The sequence below is a fragment of the Portunus trituberculatus genome, chromosome 23 (genome assembly GCF_017591435.1).
Source record: "Portunus trituberculatus isolate SZX2019 chromosome 23, ASM1759143v1, whole genome shotgun sequence".
NCBI lineage: Eukaryota > Metazoa > Arthropoda > Malacostraca > Decapoda > Portunidae > Portunus > Portunus trituberculatus.
In genome coordinates, this window is record NC_059277.1 from 16,059,895 (window position 1) to 16,085,709 (window position 25,815).

At 37.5% G+C, this 25,815-nt stretch overlaps 1 protein-coding gene across 1 annotated transcript in view; it reads right to left on the bottom strand.

Moving 5' to 3' along the window:
* Window positions 1-333: 333 nt before the first annotated feature.
* Window positions 334-25,815, bottom strand: part of LOC123507961 — an 80,571-nt gene continuing 55,089 nt past the window's right edge. Inside the window, exons 3-4 of the transcript XR_006675843.1 lie at window positions 2,239-2,317; window positions 334-1,102 (exon numbers count right to left, since the gene is read on the bottom strand). The gene's annotated coding sequence lies outside the window, so the exon portion shown is untranslated. The remainder of the gene's footprint in view (window positions 1,103-2,238; window positions 2,318-25,815) is intronic.

Sequence of the window (25,815 nt, forward strand, 5' to 3'; positions counted from 1 at the left end):
TATTTCACAACTCATATCCTCCAACTTAAGTCAGGTTCACACATGTCTATATACATGCAACAATGCTACCCACTAAAGAAATTGGGTAGTTTTGGTGCTTAGCAGATGGAGCTGCTACCAGCAAAACAAGGTCTTGTCCAGCCGCTGGTGGTGTCTAGAGGCAGATAAGAATGTCAGCTGAATGCAATGTTCCAGACTTGGTATATACTGCACAGTTTGGTTCAATAATCATGTTTACTTTATATGAATTTTTACATAATGCGATCCCTTCATGAACATAACTCTCGCATAAATCAAGAAATATCAAGTACAGGGTAATGAAAAGATATTAGCTGAAATGTGTCTTTTTAGTGTTTTCTGCTTATTATGCACCAAAATCCAGATATGAAGACAAAATGTATTACATAGACATTACTAGAATTGTGTAATTTGAGTATTTCCTAGATTGTTTTGTGAAAATACTGGTATTTCACATAAATGATACATTATGGAATTGATTTATTGAATCCTTTTATTTGGTTATGTATCAAAATGACAAAGTTAATGAAAAACAGCCAGTACACCTAAACAAAATCACACCAGCAAAAAGGTGTTTTGTGGGCATTTCCAAACTTTTTTATGCACCAAAACTAAATAAAATGCTTCCAAATGCACTATATAAACATCACAAATAAAAACAAATTTGGGTTTTCTTAGATTGATTAATGAGAAAATTATATTTCTCGTAAAAAAAATCTAATGTTGGGAAACAATACATTTCTTAAAAGAAAAAAAAAAAAAAAAAAAATCTTTTACTTTGTTACATAATAAAATGCTAAAATTAATGAAAATCAGTTAATACAAAGGAACAAAAAGACATCAGTAGAAATATGCCATTTTAGTGTTTTCCAGCTTTTTATGGTAAAAAAAAAAATAAATAAATAAGAAAAAAAAAAAAAAAAAAAATAATAATATAAATGAACAACATTATAAAAAATATGTAATTTGAGTGTTTTTGAGCTTATTTGAACAAGGATGAGGATCTTGGTGGTGTGTGGTGTGTCTTGGTGTTTGTGGAGTGGTTGTCTAGGGCTACTGCAGTGAATTGCAGGCTTGCAGATCACTGTAAGAATATCATACACACACATACAATAAATAAGTAAATAAATAAATAATATATACACACACACATATATATATATATATATATATATATATATATATATATATATATATATATATATATATATATATATATATATATATATATATATATATATATATATATATATATATATATATATATATATATATATATATATATATATATATATATATATATATATATATATATATATATATATATATATATATATATATATATATATATATAAATGAAAACTAGTAAAAATTAATCAATAAAATAAAATGAATAAATAAATAAATATATAAATAAATATATAAATAAATACATAGAGAATAAATAAACAGAAAAAAACAGATAAACTAGTAAGTAGGTAAATATTAAATATATACAAAAATAAATAAATAAACAAATATGTAAATAAATGAACAAGATAAAATAAAGTTATAAGTATGTATACAAGAAACCAAAACACCATTAATATCTCTAATCTTTACCAAGAAGTGTCAGTGTTTTTAGACAAAAACAAGATTAATCTCTTTTTCTTTAATCTCAAGGTACATGAACTTTAACCAGAATTCGACAAACAAAGCACAATTACAGGACATAACCAAATTTGTGAAAACACATTTGTGAAGGGATTCATATATGTATTTTATTTATTTCCTTTTAAATTATGTACATAAAATCCCACTATATACATATACAAATCCACCAGTAAATTATATATTAAATAATTTTATCTTTTGTCCACATGAATAGAAACTTTTAAAGAATATTGAAAAAAAAAAAAAATCTATAGTGCATTCCAATTTCCTAGTTTTAATTTGGGATTTTTTTCTTCCTTTTTTTCATTAAATCAGTGATTTATCTCTACTGGCTTGCCATTTCCTCATTCATGATTGTTATTAGTTTCTTAACTTGTATAATAGTTATTTGTCTCAACTTATTACAATGAACCTTTAAAGCTAGTAAGAAAATTTAACAGTAAACATCACATGTAATAAGAAATTTTCATTTTTGTGTCAAGTTTAAAAATTAATAATTACATCAGAATAGAGTTTTCTTGCATTTCAGCAACAGCTGATATGTGTGTCAAAATACATGCAACAAACCTATTGAAGTCCCTGCGAACACTTCCGCTGTCCTCCTCTAGCTGTGTGTCGATCAGAGGAATCTTGCTGAATGCATTAGCTGAAAACAAAGGCATTAATATAATCAGGTCTTAGTGCAATTGAAGTTCTACTATTTTACATTAAGAGGTATATTGAAACTATATTACCAAAAAGCAAGTTTTGACTTGATTAGACTATTTAAATGACATTTTTAGATCACCCAAAATAGCTTCATTTGTGATAAAGATTACGTTAGATTAAATTGGACAAGATTAAGGTGCCTATCACACATATGTATATATATATATATATATATATATATATATATATATATATATATATATATATATATATATATATATATATATATATATATATATATATATATATATTATATATTTATATATATATAGTAAGCCCCCACATTTAGCGATCCTATTAGACTGCTGAAACCATCGCTATATTGGAATTTCGCCAAATTTGAATACTACTTTAAATAGGGAAAAATACCAATCAGTCTTTCGTCTGCCCAAAGTCCCCATTTTGAGTCCCCATTTACAGCTGCAACATCGCCACCTTCACAAGAATCAGCACCCCCCAAACCCCTAGCCCCTAAAACTCGGGGATGTTTGTTTTTTCACTCGCGCTAACCTGGGAAGTTTGGTGAGAAACGCACAAAATAGCCTCTATTTACATACTGATTACAATTGGAAATTCAAGAAACGAGTGAGTACAAATGGTGTTTTGCCCACAAACAACTCTTTCTCTTTGTAATGCAAAAAAACAGAAGTCTCTAGATGCTATGGTTACCAAAATATCACAGGTTGAATGAGGTGGTATAATCGGTGTACGTGGCCTTGCGTCCGATCGGCACAAGCAGCCTTGGCTACAGCGATAGAAAACGGGCCCCTTGTATCCTCTGTCTCTCTCTCTCTCTCTCTCTCTCTGGTGATGGTGGTAGAATGTCCTCCCCCTCGGTGGCTGAACCTCCTATATCTGTATCAGAGCCAAGAACATCGCTATCTTCGCTTTCTATTATTGTAGAAACTGTTAATTTCAATGCCGTTTCGATACCACTCTCAAGTTGTCTCCCCGATACATGACGAAAGACCCGAGGTGTAGAAGTAAGGCACGCGGGAGAGGTGACGGAATCGGACACCATGGAATCACTTTCGCTCTCACCATCCATCGTGGAAGTTGGTGACACACTGACCTTAGACCTATAGCACATGTTTACTCCCGATGAGTGTTGCCAACTCACAAGCAAAGAAAACGGGAAGAAAATTGCCAAATTATAGCCCAAAACGCCCAAACGTCGATCGACGTGCCCCGAGTCTTGCGTGATGAACATCTATCGACATTCCCGAGTAGGAGGGGTTAGTGGAAGCCATGGTGATAGTGAAACTCGCTAAACAGCGAGGATGGGAGCACAAAAATTGAGTTCACACACTAGATTAATAGCTCAAGTGTCGAGCGGGAATGCCGGAGGCACTGTGGGGCTGACGCCACAGCCAAACACACATACAATTGGCTCAGAGTGAGCGGGAGACGGGACAATTGGCTCAGAGCAAGCGGGAGGCGGGACAGTGTAGCTCGGTACATTCGCTAAATATGAGAAAATCGCTAAACTTGAGGGCTTGGCCTTTTTCCAGACACTCGCTAAATAAGGGCTTTGCTAAGCTGGATTTCGTTAAATTCGGGGGCTTACTGTGTGTATATATATATATATATATATATATATATATATATATATATATATATATATATATATATATATATATATATATATATTGAGGGTATAAATGGGCAGGAGGTTTTCTCTTATACATGTATTGTTAAAAGTGATGGCTAATTCAGCATTCACTATTTTTTTGAGGATATTCTCTTTGTTCCTTAAGAGAGTCTTATTCTCTTTAGAAAGCCTGTTTATGACCTCTCCACAGGAAGTAATTTCCTCTGCTAGATCCAGGATTTCGGCTCCTAGAGCCTTTTTCTGTAGCATAACTTCTCAGAGTGTAGGTGAGAATGTGCTGAGCTGGCCACGCAGGAGCGCTTATATCTCCAAGCCAGGCAGGTAGTAGGTGCATGCGAGCATCTGATTGGTCCTCACTGTCCGATACTCCGACTCACTGCTGGTAGCTGATTGGCTGGCATCTCTAGGTGTTGGCTGGGTTCCTCTCATGTTGGGGCGCAAGCTGGGAAGAGCTAAGAGATTGTCTGCCTGTATGTTTAGCGTGGGTGCCATTTCTTTGATCAATTATATTTAATCTTCAAGGATCCTTGCAGGTGTTTAAGATTTCTGTATTTTCTTCCAAGGTGCTTCTCGGTAGTGTTGCTCCATGTTCTTCACACAGGTGTTTCCTTGGGGCTCCGGCTACTAGGTGAAATGTCAGATGTCGTGATAACTTAGTTGTCGTCATGCTGATATAAGTTGAGTTGAGGACTGCACAGTTTCTTCACTTGCAAGAGAACTCCTACACAACATGTGACTTCTGCGTTATTTTCTTCTTCTGATCGGGCTATTACATAGTAAGAGTTGGCTTGTTTTCTTATTTCTGTAATATATTTGAAGTTTAATTTTCCTTTCTGCGTTAGTTGGCTTGACGTTCTTGAGCACAATGTTCTTCATTATTCTCTCTTCTTCTATATATATATATATATATATATATATATATATATATATATATATATATATATATATATATATATATATATATATATATATATATATATATATATATATATATATATATATATATATATATATATATATATATATATATATATAGTAAGCCCCAACATTTAGCGATCCTATTAGTCTGTCAAAACCATCGCTAAATTGGAATTTCGCCAAATTTGAACACTACTTTAAATAGGGAAAAATACCAATCAGTCTTTTGTCTGCCCAAAATCCCCATTTTGAGGCCCAATTTACAGCTGCAACATCGCCACCTTCATGAGAATCAGCATCCCCCAAACCACTAGCTCCTAAAATTCATGGACGTTTGATTTTTCGCTCGCGCTAACTCAGGAAGTTTGGCGAGAAACGCACAAAATAGCCTTTATTTACATACTGATTACAATTGGAAAGTCAAGAAATGAGTGAGTACAAATGGTGTTCTGTCCACAAGCAACTCTTTCTCTTTGCAATGCAAAAAACCAGAAGTCTCTAGATGCTATGGTTACCAAATATCACAGTTTGAATGAGGTGGTATAATAAGTGTACGTGGCCTTGCGTCCAATTGGCACCAGCGGCCTTGGCTACAGCGATAGAAAACGAGCCCCTTGTATCCTCTCTCTCTCTCTGGTGATGGTGGTAGAATGTCACCCCCCTCAGTGGTTGAACCTCCTATATCCGTATCAGAGCCAAGAATATCGCTATCTTCGCTTTCTATTATTGTAGAAACTGTTAATTCCAATGCCTTTTTGATACCACTCTCATTCAAAAGTCGTCTCCTCGCAACATCGCAACATGACGAGAGACCCGAGGTGTAGAAGTAAGGCGCGCGGGAGAGGTGACGGAATCGGACACCGTGGAATCACTTTCGCTCTCACCATCCATCGTGGAAGTTGGTGACACACTGACCTATAGGCTATAGCACATGTTTACTCCCGATGAGTGTTGCCAACTCACAAGCAAAGAAAACGGGAAGAAAATTGCCAAATTATAGCCCAAAACGCCCAAACGTCGATCGACGTGCCCCGAGTCTTGCGTGATGAACGTCTATCGACGTTCCCGAGTAGGAGGGGTTAGTGGAGACCATGGTGATAGCGAAACTCGCTAAACAGCGAGGATGGGAGCACAAAATTGAGTTCACACACTGGATTAATAGCTCAAGTGTCGAGCTGGAATGCCGGAGGCACTGTGGGGCTGACGTCATGGCCAAACAGACACGTAATTGGCTCAGAGTGAGCGGAAGGCAGGACATTTGGCTCAGAGCGAGCGGGAAGCGGGACAGTGTAGCTCGGTACATTCGCTAAATATGAGAGAAAATCGCTAAACTTGAGGGCTTGGCCTTTTTCCAGACACTCACTAAATAAGGGTTTCGCTAAGCTGGATCTCGCTAAATTCGGGGGCTTACTGTATATATATATATACAAGCAACCCCCGTTTAACGAAGGTTCACACAACGAAATTTCGCTATAACGAAAGTTTAATTTTACTACCATCTGCTCGTTTAACGAACACAAAACTTGCTTTAACGAAGTTTTATCCAGATAATTTTTTTTCCAAATTTGAAAGCCCTACCGTATCATGCAAGCTGACAGGCTTTTGAATACATCAGGAGCTGCTGGTACTAAGGCCTGCCTCAGGAGAAATCCTGAGACACCTGTAGAATAAAGATCAAGCCTCTCGTGGACAACACAGGCTCTGCCGATACAAAGGCCTGACTCAGAAAAAATTGTGTCACCTGTAGCATTAAAATCAAGATCAAGATCACACGCACCACTCACTGCCCAGCCAAAACATAACAGCGTCACCAGCAGCTCATCTTCCTTAGTTCAACTTACCACCAAAACGCCCTGCAATGTGGCCTAACGTTCCTAAGAAGACCAGGAAATGTCTTACTCTCAAAGTGAAGCTGGATATTATTCACAGACAAGAGAAAGGCCAGAAAACTAATATTTTTTTTTTTTTTTTTTTTTTTACATTACAAGGGCACTGGCCAAGGGCAAACAAAGTGTTGGAAAAAAAAAATCCCGCTGGTTGCCAGGCCCTGTTAAGAAGAAAGTAGAAAGAGAAAAAACAAAAAAAATCTAAAAGGAGGGTCCAGTTAACGTAAGAGGTGTCTTGACACTCCTCTTTTGAAAGAGTTTAAGTCATAGGCAGGTGGAAATACAGACACAGGTAGAGAGTTCCAGAGTTTACCAGTGTAGGGAATGAAGGAGTGAAGATACTGGTTAACTCTTGCATTAGGAAGATGGACAGAATAGGGATGAGAAGAAGTAGAGAGTCTTGTGCAGCGAGGCCGCAGGAGGGGGAAGGCATGCAGTTAGCAAGTTCAGAAGAGCAGACAGCATGAAAACAGCGGTAGAAGACAGATAAAGATGCAACATTGCGGCGGTGACTTAAAGAATCAAGACAGTCAGTTAGAGGAGAAGAGTTGATAAGACGAAAAGCTTTAGATTCCACCTTGTTTAGTAAAGCTGTGTGTGGATCCCCCAGACATGAGAGCCATACTCCATACACGGGCGGATAAGGCCCTTGTACAGAGCAAGCAGCTGGGAGGGAGAGAAAATGGACGAAGACGCCATAGGACACCTAACTTCTTGGAAGCTGATTTAGCAAGAGTAGAGATGTGAAATTTCCAGTTTAGATTTTTAGTGAAGGATAGACCGAGTGTGTTTAATGTAGAGGAGAGGGAAGTTGAGTGTTATTGAAGAAGAGAGGATAGTTGTCTGGAAGGTTATGTCGAGTAGATAGTTGTAGAAATTGAGTTTTGAGGCATTGAACAAAACCAGGTTTTCTCTGCCCCAATCAGAAACAAGTGAAAGATCAGAAGTTAGGCGTCCTATAGCATCTCGCCTTGAGTCATTTAATTGTTGTTGGGTTGGGCGTCTGTTGAACGCTGTTGAATAATGCAGGGTGGTATCATCAGCATAGGAGTGGATAGGGCATTGAGTCAGATTTAGGAGATCATTGATGAATAATAGAAAGAGAGTGGGTGATAGGACAGAACCCTGTGGAACACCACTGTTGATAGTTTTAGGGAAGAACAGTGACCGTCTACTACAGCAGCAATAGAACGATCGGAAAGGAAACTGGAGATGAAGGTACAGAGAGAAGGATAGAATCCGTAGGAGGGTAGTTTAGAAATTAAAGATTTGTGCCAGACTCTATCGAAGGCTTTCGATATGTCAAGGCCGACAGCAAAGGTTTCACCGAAGTCCCTAAAAGAGGATGACCAAGATTCAGTTAGGAAAGTAAGAAGATCACCAGTAGATCTGCCTTTACGGAAACCATACTGGCAATCAGAGAGAAGGTTGTGAGCTGATAGATGCCTCATTATCTTCCTATTAAGGATAGACTCAAAGGCTTTAGAAAGGCAGGAAATCAAAGCTATAGGGCGGTAGTTAGAAGGATTGGAGTGGTCACCTTTTTTAGGGACAGGTTGAATGTGAGCAAACTTCCAGCAAGAAGGATAAATAGAAGTAGAGAGACACAGATGAAAGAGTTTGACCAGGCAGTGAGCGAGTTCGGAAGCACAGTTTTTGAGAACAACAGGAGGGACTCCATCCGGACCGTAAGCCTTCCGAGAATCAAGGCCAGAGAGGGCCAGGAAAACGTCTTTATAAAGAATTTTAATTTTAGGGATGAAGTAGTCAGAGGGTGGAGGAGTAGGAGGAATATGCCCAGAATCATCCAAAGTTGAGTTGGTAGCAAAGGTTTGAGCGAAGAGTTCAGCTTTAGAAAAGAAGAGACAGCTGTAGAGCCATCTGGATGAAGTAAAGGAGGGAAAGACGAAGAAGTAAAGTTGTTAGAGATATTATTGGCTAGATGCCAGAAATCTCGAGAGGAGTTAGAATTGGAAAGACTTTGACATTTTCTATTGATGAAAGAGTTTTAGTAAGTTGGAGAATAGATTTGGCATGATTACGGGCAGAAATATATAGGGCATGAGTTTCAGCAGTTGGATGGCTACGGAACCGTTTGTGAGCCGCCTCTCTATCATTGACAGCACGAGAACAAGCAGAGTTAAACCAAGGCTTTTTAGCTTTAGGGTTAGAGAAAGTATGAGGAATGTATAGCTCCATGCCAGAGATAATCACCTCTGTTATGCGCTCGGCACAAAGAGAAGGATCTCTGACATGAAAACAATAATCATCCCAAGGGAAATCAGAATAGTACTGCCTTAGTTCCTTCCACTTAGCAGAGTTAAAATGCCAGAAGCACCTCCGCTTAGGCGGGTCCTGAGGCTGCACTGGAGTGATAGAACTGGTAACGGAAATTAGATTGTGGTCGGAGGAGCCCAACGGAGAGGTGCTTCCCACCATGGCTTGACTCCATCTACTGTCTACTATTTTCAAGTCAAGAGACTATTAAGAAGGCTAGTGAGACCTTATCTTCCTTGCAAGCTAAAAGAACCACCAGAACTCGTGACTCTACAAAAGATAAAATGGAAAGCCTTGTGGAAATGTGGTACATAAGTTTTGTATGCGGTACCATGATGCGCAATTTGTTTACATTCCACAGGTTGCCGGTTAGTGTATTTCTCGTTTCACTCTCCCTCCCTTCATAAAGTTAAGATCATCAACATTATAAATTTACGTACATACATACATTAGTGTACATTATAATGACTTAAATTAAACTACCTAAATGTTTAACTTCATAATATTTACTTTCATTAAACCTTTTACTGTACTATGATGCACTCTCGCTTTGTTTACTCTCAATGAAAGTTCAAATCAGGGGTTAAACTTGTTATAATCAGTTCTCTTAACGAAGTTTCGCTTAACGAAGTGTTTTTTAGGAATGTAACCCCTTCGTTAAATGGGGGTTGCCTGTATATATATATATATATATATATATATATATATATATATATATATATATATATATATATATATATATATATATATATATATATATATATGGGCCTTTCCAGCCATTATGGCGGCCTATATGTGATTATTGCTCTTTTCTTACTTGTCAACTTGTATTTGTGTAGGTGATGTCACTATTTTGTGTAGGCTATTCCACCATCCACATACACTGAGAAGTTTGAGTGATTGTACTGTACTGTACCCCACATAATAAGTATACAGTCCACAATACTTATGTCACACTTTATAAAATAATCTTAAGTATAATACAAAACACATTTCATAAGATAAAACATTTACTGATGTCTGATAAAGGGAAACAAAAGAAAGGAAGGCCTCCAACATCATACGCCAGCCAATCACGTCACCGGTGTAGCGTGGAATCGTGCTCCTCGTGAAATCAGCGCCAAGCCCTACTGCGCTGCCAGACGCACGACTCTTTCAGACCGACTCGCAGCCTCACTCATACTCCAGTTGCTCTCTTGATTTCAAGGGGTGGGCTGTCATTCTCGTGAGAGCTCGTTGTTCAACTTAAGTAATCTGATTGTACTGCTGTTTATCTTCTTCCAGAAGATCATTATGGATGCTTTCAAGTCGTGAGTACTTATGAATCTTGTTTTCTTCTATTGAAAGTGGATTTACAGCATTTATCCACTTAATTTTCTCCCCGCCGAATAACCCCATAGTCCCGCGTTTCTCCCAACAACAGAGTCCACAGCCCCGCATGGGCTGTTTCCACCAAAGACATCCTTCACTGAGAATTGTAGATCTGCAGATCCGTGCTAACCTACATACCCTAGTTCCATAAAATAGCCAGCTACTGTAATACAGTACCACAGTGTCCAAGGGTAGCCAACTAGGTGACACTAAATTAACCAAAAGCCAACCTAGTTGGGGGCTGTGGCCCTCGGGACTCTGGACCTTCACAGGGACACAAGACAAGGAGTATGTTGTATTTGTAGTACTTGACATACCATGGTCTGATGGTATTATCAGGTGAAAGGTTTAGAATTAACAAATATATAGGTATATACATATTTGTAATTAGTTTGTGATGCATATATGTGAGGTTCAAAATAACCACAGTGACAATCTCTGGCTCATGAAATCTGCTGAAAGTGTAACAGCGAGTTGGGGTTTAATACTGAAAGTATCCTTGAAAGCAAGACATAATTATGGCTACAAACTGCTGGCTAGGTTGGGAATGCTGTGCAAGTCAAGATTTTATTAGGTTTGGTTGGGTAATTTAATGTCCCTTGAGAGGATCCACAGACAGCAGCCCCCAAGTTAATGTAAGTATCTTAAGTTACTGGCAAATCCTGAAGCTTTGGTGACTTGCTCTTGTATGTGTGTGTGTGTACTATATATATATATATATATATATATATATATATATATATATATATATATATATATATATATATATATATATATATATATATATATATATATATATATATATATATATATATATATATATATATATATATATATATATATATATATATATATATATATATATATATATATATATATATATATATATATATATATATATATATATATATATATATATATATATATATATATATATATATATATATATATATATATATATATATATATATATATATATATATATATATATATATATATATATATATATATATATATATATATATATATATATATATATATATATATATATATATATATATATATATATATATATATAATCAGATATGGGCATGATTTTGATTACTAATCAGTAAATCATAATCAAAAAGAATAAACTTTGTTTAGTCATAAGTTTTTCTTGATAATAATCATTTATTTAAATGTGATTGTTTATTTGTAAATTCCATGAACCACTTTGCTTTCAAGTCAAAGTAGGTTTTGAAAGCATTGGCCCTGTCTCCTGTTATGGCTTGCTTGTCTGTCATGATATAGAGGAAGGTGGGGTGTGTTGGACCAGTGGTGCAAAATGGACCACTTGCTCTCCCATCAAAACTAATGATTAAAAATTTCAAACAGTAAGTATGTACAATATCTTTCAGTAACAACATAACTGAAGGGATCTAAGTTGAGAATTTTCAAACACTTGATATTTAGATGCCTTTGTAGTTGTGATAATCTCTAAAGAACACTGGTAATATTGCAAATATGATGAAGGCTGGTGTGAGAAAGGAGAAAGCCTGGCCACAGGGCTACATAACATTATTTATACGTGTTGCCTGCTGCAACTTTTGTATTTACTTAATTTGTTTACCCAGTTGTGAGATACAGGAAAAGACCCACACTAGGTTCATGCTGTTCTGCCTCCTGATCTGTTTCTATAAAAAATTTGCTTAAATTTCTGTATGGCATAGTGGATAAGGTGGTGAGCGTGGGATCGGGCAGACGTCCACGCATAGGTTCGAATCCCACCACGTACAGCCTTAAAACACTTTGCCATTTATCGAGTGGTTTAAAGTTACCTACATATCACCATGATACCCAGGTTCTAGGTGGTTACACTCAAGATGAGCTTGGGCGGTGATATGGGTCCTAATATGGGTACCACTATAAATAAAATTGCCTGCGCCACTAATGGGCGGAAGCTGAACAGCGCTTCCCATACACTCTTCAAGTGTGCCTACAGGCGCTATAGGCCTTACCGAAAAAAAAAAAAAAAAAAAAAAAAAATTTCATCATAAAGTTTGATCCATGCTGCTCTACAGGAAAGCTGTATTTCTTTGTCACCTCTGCAGTCACTCATTTTCAGTTTCCTTCCAAGTCTTCTGGTGCTCCTCACATCAAGTTTGATGAAATCATCTCTGTCCACCTTCTCTATCCCTTCCAATGTCCTGTATAATGCTATCATATCACCTCTCTCCCTCCTTTCTTCCAGTGTAGTTAGTCCCAGTTTTTCCAACCTCTCTTCATAACTATATTCACTTAGATTTGTAGGGATTTTTATTGCAGCTTTCTGGATTCTTTTCAGCTTCCTGATGTATTTTCTTTTTTATTTAGTGACCACACTAATGCTGCATACTCCAATTACATACATATCATTGTTGTTATCATGTCTTCATCGATGTATGTATGTCAGTGCTGCTCTGATATTTCCAAGTAAATCATAGGTATCCTGTGTGATCTCGTTAATATGCTTTTCAAGCAACATGCTGTTAGAAATAGTTACTTCCAGATGCTTGTTTTCTGTCATTTTATTAATTTCTTCGTTTCCCAGGTAATAAGTACTTTTTGTTCTAGCACTCCTTCCAAATTCCATCACGCTACATTTCCTAGCATTAAACTCCATGTTCTATTTCTTTGGCTTCATTTATTTTAATTTTTGATTTAGTACTTCACAGTTCTCCTGATTGAGGCTCCCCTTATGATTCTCACATCATCACTAAAGACACTTATGTAGTCAGTTACTCCTTCCAGCGTGTCTTTAACATGAACAGCAAACATGATTGGTGCTGGTACTGAACTGTACTGTACGTCTTAATCATTGCTTTTTTATAAATAATCAGTGAAATGTGATTATAACCATAATCTAGTCATAATCATGCACAAAAAAAAAAATAAATACAAAAAAATAATAATAAATAAATAAAATAAAATAAATAAATAAATCAGTTAAAAGCAGCAAAACTCCAGTAATCATAATTAGAACAATTAAAAAAAAAAAAATAATAATCACAATTTAATCAATATGAAAAAAAAGATTGCAGACCATAATCAAAATCTAATCATAATAACTTTTCACAATCATGCCCATATCTGATATATATATATATATATATATATATATATATATATATATATATATATATATATATATATATATATATATATATACGTACTTAGTTATATAATTTGTTATTCTTTCTTTTACAGACCCAACTTCTCTGTGGAGGAGTATGATAGTAGGCGCAAGAAGTTTGAGATGGACCAGAAAATAATCATTTTCTTACAGAGCGGCGATTTTGTCTGTGGTGAGACAAATTCAAATAAAAAGTTCATCCGGAGAAAAGCAACAAAATTCCAGTGGGATGCATCACGTGAGTCTTGCACATTCTTCTTTTTTGTTTTACATTTCTGCACCTCTCCATCAACTCACTTTTCACCCACTTTGCTATCTGACACCAGCCTTATAGTTTTTTTTACAGTTACAAGTTGTCTCACTTAGCACCCATACTGTAAAACAGACCTTATGCAGGCCTCATGCACCCTTGCTCTACTTCTCAGAGGGACAGATAGGCTAGTCATTTCTCTCTGCTATGGCCACTGTCATCTTTACTGCTCTTTCCACATTCACCTCAATAAGTCAGTCAATCAAGGGGGGGGCATACACCAGGGGGGGGTGCATCGCCTCGCCTACCCTATAGTGTCACTCCAGGCATGCAGGGAAGCACAGAGGTGATGTAGGTGGAGGTGGTGGTGTAGTGGATAAGGTGGTGAGTGTGCGATTGGGCAGATGTCCGCACGTATAATCGATCCCACCACATATCACTTTGAAGCTATGCCATTTGTCGAGTGGTTTAGTTAGCCACATGTCACCATGATACCCAGGTTTTGGGTGATTACACCAAAAATGTGCCTGGGTGGTGATGTGGGCCTTAATTTGCCCACCACTAAAAATAAAATTGCCTGTGCGACTAATGGGTGGAAGCTGAACCGCGCTTCTTATACATACTCTTCAAGTATACCTACAGGCGCTACAGGCCTTAGCGTAAAAATGAAAAGTAAAAATAAAAAAAGTAAAGAAATAAATTGAGAAAATATAACTTTTTTTTATTGATTAATCAATTAATTTTTATTTATTTATTTATTTATAATTATCTTTTTTTTTTCTTTTTTTTTTGCAGAGTTCTTGACATAGATTCATCCAGGCGAGTAACCCAGGAATCTGAACAGAGTGGCAAGAAAATTGCTTCCCAGGTTCCCTATGGTCAGTTAAGGCCATATCTGAAGAGGCTCAATGATTCAAGGTTTGTATCATTAGTGTTTGGCCCCCACCAATCTTTTCTATATGATATCACTTTGCTGCCATGTACCAGTATGATGTGGTAATAATAACATTTGCCCTGCATGAGTTAATAGAACCAAAGTACATAGGTGTAAATGTCTGACTTACTGTCTTCAGCCTCTTTCTCACTGACAAAATGTTGCATCCCTCTCTATCTTTTATCATTGATTTCATGCTAACTGCTCTATTGATCTTGCTAACTGCATGCCCCCCCTCCTCCTGTGGCCTTGTTGCACAAGGCTTTCTTCTTCCTCTCATCCATATTCTCTCCAACCATTTAATTCAAATGTTAACCAGTATTCTCAATCATTCATATTTTTCACTGGTAGACTCTAGAACTCCCTATCCGCTTGTGTATTTCCATCTTCCTACAACTTACTTCTTTGAAGAGAGAGGTGGTAAGACATTTGTCCCAGGCTTTTGGCTAATTCCTTCTGATATTTTAAGGGGCTGTGGTTCCACTGGGCTTTTTTTTTTTTTTCCCTCCACAAAATGAAAAAAACTTATTGTGCTTTGTCTTAGCTTTCCCTTTTCTTGGAGGAGACAGTCAGGATATATGTATGTATGTATGTACGTACTTATATCATGGAAAAAAGTTTAACGAAGACTATAGACATTGTACTACAGGATTGTTTCCTATCTGTTTCAAAGATCCATTTTTGTTCTCATCATGGAAAAAAAATAATGGGAGGGTTGCACTCAAGGTTTTATATTAATTTAATTTGCTTTGTAAAATAAAAGAAAAAAGCAAAAAACTTACCACATTATATTATTTTTTTTAGATTGAGCAATGATGGAGTTGAGATGAAGCAGCCAATAATGAAGGAACAGCCAAAGGAGACCTTTCTGGCACCTGCCACCAATGATCCCTGCCTTGCAGCAGTGGACATATTAGATCCTGGGAAATGGCTAAGTAATGTAGCAATAGACCATGCCCAGTATTTTTTTTATTTATTTATTTATTTATTATTATTTTTTTTAACTTAGGATAGAGGGCCAGCCAAGGGCAAAAAAAAAAAAAAAAAAAAAAAAAAAAAAAAAAGAAAGTTAAAAAAAGCCCATTTGAGTGCTGGCTCTCTGAAAAGTGCAAAAAGTGCCAAAACTGTCAGCCAGAATTAGGGGAGCAAATGCCTTGATACCTCCCTCTTAAAAGAAGACTAGTTGTAGGAATTCGGAAATACAGATGCAGGGAGGGAGTTCCAGAGTTTACCAGTGAAAGGGATGAATGATTGAAGTACTAGTACTGGTTAACTCTTGCATTAGAGAGTTGGACAGAATAGGGATGAGAGGAAGAAGAAAGCCTTGTGCAGCGAGGCCGCAGGACGAGGGGAGGTACGCAGTTAGCAAGATCAGTAGAACAGTTACCATGAAAATAGTGATAAAAGATAGAAAGGGATGCAACATTTCAGCGGTGAGAAATAGACTGAAGACAGTTAGTGAGAGGAGGGGAGTTGATGAGACGAAGAGCTTTCGATTCCACCCTATCAAGCAAAGCTGTGTGACTGGAACCCCTCCAAACATGCGAAACATTTACTGGGTAGTACTTTTACGTCTGCCTCAGGTTTTCAGTCTTGTGTTGTTTTTACAAGTAACAACCTTGCTCATATTAAAACTCCCCCAGACTTGTTTTGTTCAGATCCTGAATGTACGAGATTGTCACTGGATAGCAAGAAGTAATATTCATTGCAACGGTAACACATTCAAAATTTATGAGAGTAAAAGGAGCACTACACTGGAAGCCTCTGATCAGTTTCGTTGCCAGGTGGCTATCTTGTTGAATTGCCAGACCTCTTCTATTAGAGTAGAATATGTAAATATTAAACAACAAAGAGGATCTGATGATTGTGGCCCATTTGCTATTGCTTGTGCCACTGGTCTTTTCTTTGGTTTGTGTCCAGACACTCAGAGGTTTATTCAAGATGAAATGAGAACCCACCTGGCAAATTGTTTTATGGCTGGTCAAATGACACCTTTCCCTGTAGAAATAGCTCCTTTACAGAGTGAGAGTAGTAGTATGTTTTATGAAATTACCTTATGTAGTAAATGTAGACTGCCAAAGCATGATGGTAATACATTGCTGGATTGCATGGTGTGTAAAAGCTTCTATCATTTGCACTGTGAAAAGGAGACAGATGTAAACCTTTTCATATGTGCAAGATGTAAAGTAGATATGTAGATGTTGTGTAGAGATCTGTGATGTCACTTATGCTGATGATACTACCCTTCACCTTTCCACATCTTTTCAGAGACTACCAACCCTTCAGGAAGTCAATAGCTCCAACAGGAGCACCACAGAATGCGTCTTCTGATCTTTCTAAGATTTCTTATTTGGGTAGAAAAAACTTAGTACTTAGTATTAAATGACTCAAAACTCAATTTATCTATTAACTTGACACAACCATCCAGACAACTGTTCCCTCTTCTTCAGTTATATTCAACTGTCCCCCTCTTCTGCAGTGAATATTTTACTTCTCATCTCTTGCTGAAAGAAATGGCATCTATGAAGTTAGGCATTCTGAGGCATTTCTGCCAGGTTTACTCATCCTCCCCAACACCAACTCAGTACAAGGGCCTTATCCACCCATGTATGGAGTACCCTTTGCATTTTTTTTTTGGGGGGGAAGGAGAGGGGGATGGTGTTCACTAACAGTTAGGTAGGGTGGAATCTAAAGCTTTTTATGTTACCAACTTCCCTCCTTTGACTGGTCTATAGCCTGTTTCTTACCACTGCAAAGTTACATCTCTTACTAACTGCTCTGCTGATCTTGCTAAATGTATGTCTCCCGTCCCCCCCCTCAACCTTGCTGCACAAAGCCTCCTTCTTCCCTTCACCCTTTATCTGTCCAATTCTCTAATACAAAAGTTAACCAGTACTTTCAAACATTCATACCTTTCTCTGGTAAACTCTCAGACCTGGAAAGGATATGGGTAGTGCCTAAAATTTCCTCATGCCATCTCATGATATCTGCTAATATATGAGCAATGTATGTGCTATTGCCTTTGATGGTTTTTTTTTGTCATTACAGGATCTCATACATGGAAGGTGACAGCATGGTCTAATGAGATTACCGTGGGAATGTGAGGAAATCTAATCTAGTCATTGTCACAGTTTAGAAAATGAATATGTGGGTGTGTATATTATTTATGCATTTGCTTTTTGTATTTGTGAATATTTTTGTGCAAGAATTTTTTTTTTCCAGGAATGATGTTCTTTTTACTGTTTTATGTTAAAAGATGATACTGTGATTGCAGATTTTTCTGCAGGTGAATGTATTACTTGTGTAAAGTTGAGAATAAGGCAAATATTTTGGGTGAGGCCACGGTTTGAATACTCCAGGGCATTCTCTTGCGATCCCAGCATCCTTGAGAATTGGAACGGGACTCGAACCTTTCCTGCCCGAGACTAAGCTGTCGTCGCCTGACCGTTTCTTTCTTTTTCAAGAAACCGAGGTCAATGTGATCCTAAAGGGATCTCCCCTCCAGAGGAGTTTGCAAGGCTTTATGATGTAAATGTGTTTGTGTGCTATTTATACATTTATTCTTTGTATTTGTGAATCTTTTTGTGCAAGAATGTGTAGCAATTTATTTGTTTCTTGCACTAATGATGTTTCTTTCTTTGGCTGTGTGTGTATTCACCTAGTTGTATTTACCTAATTGTAGTTTTACAGGCTTTATGCTCGTGTGGCCCCGTCTCCATATCTACACTTATCCAATCTTACTTTAAAAGTGTGCACACTCTTTGCAGACACTACTTCTTCATCTAAAGTCTAAACTGTTCCACATCTCGATACATCTCTGCGGGAAACTATATTTTTTAATATCTCTCAGACATCTTCCCTTTCTCAGCTTTTTACTATGCGATCTTGTGCTTCGGATGTCATATTCTTCTCTCAAGATCAGTTTCTCATTATCCACTTGGTCCATTCCGTTGATCAATTTATAGACTTGTATCAGGTCTCCTCTCTCCCTTCTTTGTTCCAAGGTTGGTAGATCCATAGCCTTTAGTCTCTCCTCATATGTCATCCCTTCAAGTTCTGGGACCATTCTTGTAGCCATTTTTTGTAGCCTCTCCAATTTCCTATGTGTTTCTTTTTATGAGGGGTCCCCACTACTCCTGCATATTCCAATCTAGGTCTTATTATAGTATGTATCAATTTCTTCATCATTTCTTTGTCCATGTAGTGAAATGCTACTCCAATATTCCTCAGCAAATTATATGTTTCTCTAAAAATTCTATCAATATGGCTTACTGGTTGATTGTTTTCTTCCATCGTCACTCCTAAGTCCTTTTCCTTTTTGACTTTCTCCAGTTCTACACCATCTCCCATCTTATAGATTCCCACAGGTCGTCTTTCACTCTTTCCCATTTCCATGACATGGCTTTTGTTCACATTGAATTCCATTTCCCACTTCTTACTCCATTCCCAGATCTTATTTAGGTCTTCTTGCAGTATTTCACAATCCTCCTTTTGCTTTATAACTCTGCACAGTTTTGTATCATCCGCAAACAAATTTATGTAGCTGTTCACTCCTTCTGGCATGTCGTTAATATAAATGAGGAAAAGTATTGGTGCCAATACTGACCCCTGTGGCACTCCGCTTTCTACTGCTCTCCACTTGGACTTCATATCTTTAACTACCGTCCTTATTTCTCTCCCCCTCAAATAATTTTCTATCCATCTCAATGTGCTTCCTTTTAAGCCACCCTTCTCCTCTAACTTCCACAGTAATCTTGCGTGTGGCACTTTGTCAAACGCCTTTTTTAAATCCAAGTAGATGCAGTCAACCCATCCCTCTCTCTCTTGTACTCTATCAACTATTCTAGAATAGAAACTCAATAAATTAGTTACACAAGACCGTCCTTTTCTAAAACCAAATTGGCTATTTGATATTAATTTGTTGTCTTCAAGGAACTCGATCCATTGTTTCTTTATTATTCTTTCACACATCTTGCATATTACACTAGTTAGTGATAACGGTCTGTAATTTAAAGGTTCTTCCTTCCTTCCGCTCTTATATATGGGAACCACCTCAGCTCTTTTCCATTCTACTGGTACTGTTCCATTTTCTATTGAGCATTTTATGATGTTGTATATAGGACTTGCTAGTTCTTCCCTACATTCTTTCAGTATTCTGCCTGAGACTTCATCCGGTCCCATTGCCTTTCTCTTCATCCCGTTCCTTCATTAACTCTTTTATTTCAAGCTTGGTTACTTTAATCTCTTTCATATAGATTGTCTCTCTATTACCCTGTGGCCTCTCAAATTTGGATTCTTTAGTAAAGACCTCCTGGAATTTTTTATTTAATAGTTCTGCCATACTTTTTGGGTCTTCCACCATCCCGTTCTCTCCTTTTAACCTTTCTATTGTTTCTTTTTGCCTAATTTTTCCATTTATGAATCTATAGAACAATTTTGGTTGCTCCTTACATTTTTCGACAATATCTTTTTCGAAGTTCTTTTCCTCTTCCTTCCTCACCTTAACATATTCATTTCTCGCTGCCTTGAAGTTTTCCTTGTTTGTTGGATTCCTATTTCTCCTCCACCTTTTCCATGCTCCATCTCTTTTCTCCTTTGCCCTAGCACACCTTGCATTAAACCAATCTTTCTTTCCTTCTTCTTTGGTCTATATTTTGGGACATATTCCCTGACTCCTGTTTTGTATATTTCCAAAAATAAGTTATATTTGTCTTGCATTGTCTCTGAGTTTTCCATCTCTTCCCAGTCTACGTTTTTAAAATAGTTCTTGAGATTCTCAATATCAGCCTTTCTGTAATTTAATCGGTCTCCTTTGTATGAATCATCTCTATCTTCCCTTCCTTCTTCTATATCTATTTCTAATATTGCATGGTCACTCTTTCCCAATGGGCACTTATATCTTATATCTCGCCGGCTCGTCGTTTCCTCTGAATCTTGTGTATTCCTTTACTCTCTGGTCCATCATATTGTCTATCATTAGGTTTAAGAATCTTTCTCCCCAGGCTTCTTCCCCCATACCACTTACATAATTTTCCCAGTCCACTTCTTTACAGTTGAAATCTCCTACTAATATCACTTTTCTCCTTTCTTTAACGATTCTCATTAGACTCCTTATTGTGTCATCTATCATGTCTTTATATTCTTGATTGGTTCATGCACTGCGAGTAGCTGTGGTGGCGAGTGGACGTGTTGTGTGTGCGCTCCGTTTCTGGCTGTGGTTTTTATAGTTAGCGAGTGGTGTTTGTGCTTGGTGTCTGTGTGTGGTGCTTTTGAGTGTTAGTGAAGTGAAAGTGTGTACTGCAAGTGTTAGATTAGAGTGAAATAGTGGTTAGAATCAGTGTTTGTGAGTTAAAAGTATTTTTGTAGAGCGAGGAGACTAGGCTTGTAACCGTCAAGTTGACCTTGAAAGAGGATTAGTTGACCTCACTTAGGCCCTCCCACCACCAGGTTCCCCACCCCACCGTCACCTAGTATTTTTATTTGTTTGTGAGTTAACATATTGTAAATTAGTATGGCGGTAGCTACTGAGGTATATCAGAGTGTGATTGAGTGTTGAGGTGGGATTGGGAGAGTTTGTTGTGTGTGAGATGTGTGGGCACGACAGGAAGGTCGTTGACTTTTCTGAGTGTATGGTGTGTAGGCTCAAGAGCGAGAATTTAGTTCTTTCTCTTGAGCACCGAGAATTCAGAGGAAATCAGAAAGCTAAGTGAGGGGAAAAGTGCAACAAGTTCTCATCTTTGAATTGAAGGAGGAGGTTAAGAGGCTTGGGAGGCAGTGGAAAAATTAGGCAGGAGATCAGTGTTAGGCCGAAGGTTGGACCTTCTGAGGGCGACAGGGTGGCTTGGCCTCTGTCGGGAAGAGCAGAGTGGGAAGAGGGAGCAGGCGAGCCAGACTGGGAAAGATAGTAGTCAGGATAGGCAGAGATGGCAGGTTGCGAGGGAAGGAAAGCGGAGACAGTTAGGGAGGATAGGACTAAACCTGTTGAGTGTGAAAATAGGTTCGGTTTGTTGGAGGGGAGAGTGAGAGGAGTGAATGAAGTGGTTGTGGTGAGTGAAAGGAGAAAGAAGGGGTAGAGGAGAGGAGGAGGATGGTTGTGCCTAGCACACCTCAGGTGTGTGTGGTGGGTGACTCTCAGGTTAGGTATTTAGATAGCACTTTCTGTGGGAAAGACAGGGATAGGAGGACGAACGTGTGTATGCCTGGTGCAGGTGTGAAGGCAGTGAGTGAGGAGGTGCAGAAGAGGGTTGGGGGATGGAGAGGAGGTGTAGTAGTTTTGCACGTAGGTGGGAACGATGTCAGAGCAGGTGGGTCGGAGGAGTAAGTGGCAAGATTTCGGGAAATGTTAGGTAAGATAAGGGAGAGTGATAGGAGGTGTGTAGTGTCAGGAATCTTGCCTCATGTGTATGTTAGCAGGGAATGGTTGTCTAGAGCCATTGGTGTGAATATTCGGGTAAAAGGGATGTGTAAGGATGTGGGTGTCAGCTTTGTGGATGTATGGGATAGGTTCTATGGGCGAAGTGATTTGTATGCTAGGGATGGTGTGCATCTGAGTAGGAAGGGTGTGGATGTGCTGAGTAGATGTCTGGAGGGAGGAGTTGGGATGGAGTGTAGGGGGTGAGGTAGCAAATGCATTCCAGAAGAAAGATGCTAGACATAAATTAGATAGGATAAACAGAGATAGTGAAAAGATTAGGAAAGATTTCCAGGTGCAAATAGGAGAATAAGATTATGATTCCAAATAAGGAGACAGCATCTAGGAAGGTAGCAGGACTTAAATGTTTTTATGTAAATGCCAGGAGTCTTAGGAACAAGAAGGACGAGTTATCTAGTTATATAGTTGAGGAGGACCTAGATGTTGTATGTGTCACAGAGGCATGGGTAAATGAGGAAAAGTTTAGGGAAAATAGGAAAGAATATGAAGTAGATGGATACATTATGTATTTACACCAGAGAATTGGTAGGATAGGCGGAGGAGTAGTTATTTATGTAAAAAAATCCTTCACTTCCAGTCAGGTTAATGGTATTAAGGTAGATAACAGAGTAGAGTCCTTATGGCTGGATGTTAGAGTAAACAAAAGTAAGGTTATTAGAGTAGGAGCTTTTATAGGCCACCTAACCAGTCAGCAGATGTAGACAACCTTATGGTAGATGAGATAAATAGGGGTGTACTAGTCAGACAATTATCTTAGGGGATTTTAATCTTTAAGTCAGTAAACTGGGAGAGGATGGTAGGAGATGCTAGTGAAAATAAGTTTATGGAAAGTTTTCAGGATAACTATTTAGTGCAGATGGTAGATAAACCTACAAGGGGGAGGAAGGTTTTAGACATAGTACTAACACATATTGAGCATTGTTTAAAGGAAGTTGAGGTAGGAGAGACTTTAGCAAACAGTGACCATCATATAATTAGATTTATCATTAATTCCAGTAGGAATAATATAGTGAATAAGACTAGAGTCCCAAACTATCAGAAAGGCAATTATGGTAGGTTACGTCAGTTATTAGGAGAGGTAAACTGGGAAGATAGTTTTGGAAATAAAACTGCACAGGAGATGTGGGATATTTTTAAGGTTGTAGTAAAGGGTATAGTGATGCAGTGTATCCCTTACAAAGATATAAGGCAGAGAAACAGGAAGCCATTATGGTGGACTCATGAGATAGGTAGCCAGATCAGAGAGAAGAAGAGGGCATACAGAGAGTTGCAGAAAAGTGGGAAGATGTAGATTTGATTAGGTACAGACAGGTCAGGGATGATTTGAGTAAGGTTATAAAAAAGTAAAAGGCAGGCAGAGATAAAACTAGCTAGAGCTGGGAGTAAAGATCCCAAAAATTATATAGTTATTACAAGGTCAGTGATAAAAGAAATAAGGATAGGATTGGACCACTCAGAAAAGATGGTGTAGTAGTGGATCAAAATGAAGACATAGTAGAATTATTGAATGAACAATTTTCTTCAGTATTTACTAGGAAAGAATAGGAAATCCTGTTACAAACAGTGCAACAGTAGTTTAAGAGCTTTAGAAAATATTGATATAAAACCGGGAATTATTAGGAAATTTATTCTTGAACTAGACGATAGGAAAGCCAGTGGTCCTGATGAGCTACATGCCAGAGTACTTAGGGAGGGTGTAGACAGTATTTCTGAAGCACTTAAGTTAATCTTTGAAAGATCACTTAGGTTTGCTGAGATACCTCAGGACTGGAAGTTAGCTAATGTTACTCCAATATTTAAAAAAGGTAGGAAGGATGATGCGAATAATTATAGACCGATCAGTTTAACTAGTATAGTATGTAAGATACTAGGGAAAATCATTAAGGGTAGTATTTGGGAGCATTTAAATGAGAATAGATTAATTAGAGATACCCAACATGGCTTTAGATCAGGGAGGTCCTGTCTTCAAATTTGCTCGATATCTTAGAATATATTACCAAGGAGTTAGATGATGGAAATAGCATAGATGTTATATATCTAGATTTTAGCAAGGCGTTTGATAAGGTACCGCATAGGAGGCTAGTGTACAAATTGAGACTACATGGGATAGTTAGTTGATTGGATTAGTGAATGGCTTTCTGATAGGAAACAGAGAGTAGTATTAAATGGGGCAATGTCTGAGTGGAAGGAAGTGGTTAGTGGGGTACCCCAAGGATCAGTGCTAGGACCTCTTCTTTTCTTGGTGTACATTAACGATTTAGATATAGGAATTAGTAGCAAAGTATCAAAGTTTGCAGATGATACTAAGATAGCATGTGCAGTACAGGGTGAAAAGGACAATTACAGAATACAACGAGACCTGGACAGGCTGATAGCATGGGCAGACAGGTGGCAGATGGAGTTTAATTCTGATAAGTGTCAGGTTATGCATTTAGGTAAAGACAACACAAACTTTAACTATGAGATGGAGGGATGTTGGCTAGAGGCAGTAGAGGAAGGAAAGGATTTAGGAGTAGTGATAGACAGGACTATGAAATTTTCAAAGCAATGTTTAGAAGCAAGAAATAGGGCAAATAGGATCCTGGGTTTTATAAATAGAAATGTTAGTTATAAAAGTAAGGAAGTGGTGCGTAGCTTATATAATTCCTATGTTAGACCCCATTTAGAGTATTGCATACAGGCCTGGTCACCCCACTATAGGCAGGATATCAACATGTTAGAAGCAGTTCAGAGAAGAGCAACTAGGATGATACCAGCATTAAATCGCCTGGAGTATAGAAATAGATTAAAGGAATTAAACATGTTTTCATTTGAGAGGAGATGTATAAGAGGGGATATGATAGAGTTATTTAAAATGTTCTCAGATACAAACTACATAGATGTGAGATCTTTCTTTACCTTAGAGGAGGGAAATAGGACTAGAAATCATGGCAGGAAGATTAGAAAGCAAGGCTGCAGGTTAGATATAAGAAAATATTTCTTTAGTCATAGAGTGGTAGACTTCTGGAATGCATTGCCAGAGACGGTTGTAAATAGCACTAGTTTGACAATGTTTAAAAACAGATTAGATAAGCACTTAAATTTATTAGATTTATAATTATGTATAGCACTGCATGATAGTTTTTATAAGAAATTTACTATAGTTAAATAAGACATGATCTCCATGTATGGGGACCACAAATTGTAGAGGATTTCGCTGCAGGACTTAGCCCTGTTAATGGGCCAAATATTTAGAATTAGTATATAATGTATTGTGTACTTGTAAGTGTATCTTTAAGTACTGATGACGAGGTCGCTGTGCGACGGATACAGGATAACCTAGATGGGCCCTGGTGGCCCTTTGTTATCCTATTATTTATGTTATGTTATGTTATGTTATGAATTTGTTTTTAGTGGCACATATGTTACAATGATTGTTATCTTTTTTTTATTAATATGCATCTTAATATACAATACTTCTGCTTTTCCTTCCCCACATTCCACTTGATTGATCACTATCTCCTTCCTTAACATCATCATGACTCCTCCTCCTCCTTTACCCTCTCTGTCTCTTCTCCATACATTATACCTATTATCCAAGACTATTTTGATTTCCTCATTTA